This window comes from Elephantulus edwardii, unplaced genomic scaffold (assembly GCF_000299155.1).
Source record: "Elephantulus edwardii isolate Elephantulus edwardi_28Jun2011 unplaced genomic scaffold, EleEdw1.0 scaffold00002, whole genome shotgun sequence".
Classification (NCBI taxonomy): domain Eukaryota; kingdom Metazoa; phylum Chordata; class Mammalia; order Macroscelidea; family Macroscelididae; genus Elephantulus; species Elephantulus edwardii.
The window spans coordinates 28,953,213-28,955,437 of record NW_006399752.1 but is presented as its reverse complement, the minus strand read 5'-3'; the positions used below and the strand labels follow the sequence as shown (position 1 = coordinate 28,955,437).

Genomic DNA, 2,225 nt, shown 5'->3' with positions numbered 1-2,225 from the left:
TCCACCGCCGTTCACCAGCACAGGGCGTCCCCAGTGTCCTCAGCTGACCTCATAAGCCCACCTGAGTCGGCTGCTGTGGTGTCCACGTCTCCATCCAGGCCCAGGACCCTCACTGCAGGACCTGAAATGCTTTGTTTTGCCGTTGTCCACCTCTCCAGCCAGACTCGGGCTCCTCCAGGTAGTATTACTGGCATTTTTTTTTCTCCTTTGCGATACTTTTATTTTTCTACCTGGGATGTGAACAGTGTGAACATGGGTCTGAAAACCAGGTGCACTGAAACATTCCAGTAAACCAGCAATACAGAGGGGCTGGTGGACACTGAGAGACAGGGTGTGGCGAGTCCAGAACAGCTTCGCCCAAGGGACTTTTGGTCCAAGTCCACAACCCAAAGGTGCTCTAGGCAGGGTGGAGTGGGACCATGCAGTGCAGACTGGCAGGAAGGACAAGAAGGACCAGTCACGACGGGGGTTTGGTGCTGCGCATGACTTTATTAGCTTCTGGGCTCACGCTTTCTGTTGTTGCTTGATGAAGTTGATCAGCCCATTGGTGGAAGAATCATGAGAGGTCACTGGTTGGTGCCCTCAAGTTCAGGTTCAATTTTCTTAGCCAGCTGCTTGCCTAGCTCCACTCCCCACTGGTCGAAGCTGTTAATGTCCCAGATGACTCCCTGAATGAAGATCTTATGCTCATACATGGCAATCAAGGCTCCAAGAATAAATGGCGTAAGCTTGGTGAATACAATGGAATTGGTTGGGCGACTTCCTTCAAAGACCTTGTGTGACAGCAGCTTTTCCAGTTCCTCTGGACTCTTTCCTGTCGCCTGGAGCTCTTTCCGGGCCTCTTCTTTTGTCTTCCCCTTCATCAGGGCCTCAGTCTGGGCTAGGAAGTTGGCCAGAAGGATCTTGTGATGCAACCCATTCCGTAGAGGGTGCTGGGTCTGGACCGGGATAAGGAAGTCACAAGGTATCATCCTCATGCCTTGGTGGATAAGCTGGCAGAAGGCATGCTGGCCATTGGTCCCTGGCTTCCCCCGCAGGGTCAGGCCCGTCTGGGTGTCCACACGGATGCCGGACTTGGTAATGTACTTTCCCATTCATTTCCATGTCTCCCTGCTGGAAGTAGGCAGCAAAGCAGTGGAGGTACTGGTCAGAGGGCAGCATAGCCTGAGTCTCACAGCCGTAGCAGTTGATGTACCAGATTCCCAGCAGAACCATCAAGACAGGGGCATTCTTCTCCAGGGGCGCAGTGCGGAAGTGCTGGTCCACCCAGTGTGCCCCAGACAGCAGCTGCTCAAAGTTGTCAAAGCCGATGTGCAGGGCAATGGAGAGTCCAATAGCTGACCACAGAGAGTAACGTCCTCCTACCCAATTCCAGAACTCAAACATATTTTGAGGGTCAATTCCAAACTCCTTCACTTTGGTCGTGTTGGTAGACAGGGCAACAAAGTGCTTCGTGACTGCAGAAGGATCCTTTGCTGACATGAGGAACCACTCCTTTGCCGTCACTGCATTAGTGATGGTCTCCTTGGTCGTAAAAGTCTTGGAGGCAATGATGAACAGTGAAGACTCAGGGCTCAGTGAGGCCAGGGTTTTAGCAATGTGGGTCCCATCAATGTTGGAGACAAACCAGACTCGGGGGCCACCTGCAGAGTATGACTTGAGGGCTTCAGTCACTATGAGGGGTCCCAGGTCGGAGCCCCCGATGCCTATGTTGATCACACTTGTAATGGGCTTGCCTGTGTACCCCTTCCACTCACCACTTCGGACACGCTGGCAGAAAGACTTCATCTTGTCAAGCACCCTGTTGACCTCGGGCATCACATCCTTGGTGTTCACCACAATGGGAGTATTCTACCAGTTCCTTAGGGCCACGTGCAGCACAGCTCGGTCCTCAGTGAAGTTGATCTTCTCTCCATTGAACATGTGTTCCCGGGCGGCCTCCATGCCCCTGGACTTGGCCAGGTCCACCAGCATCCGCATCACTTCCTTTGTCACCAGGTTCTTGGAGTAATCCAGTAGAATCTGTCCATGGTTGGTGTTGAGCGTCAAGCTGAAGCGGTTGAAGCACTCCTTGTCTGAGTCAAAGAGGTGGCGCAGGCTGAGCTCGGAGCCGTGCTCGTGGTGCCACTGCTGCAGCTTCTGGAACTGCGGGTTACGAGTAAGTGCGGCCATAGCAGGAGAGGCTGAGTGCACGGACTGAGATGTGCCGGGAGGCGGAGGAGGGC

The 2,225-nt window shown here is 53.7% G+C and overlaps 1 pseudogene; it reads right to left on the bottom strand.

Moving 5' to 3' along the window:
* Positions 1 to 504: 504 nt before the first annotated feature.
* Positions 505 to 2,175, bottom strand: LOC102845873 (annotated as a pseudogene).
* Positions 2,176 to 2,225: the final 50 nt, after the last annotated feature.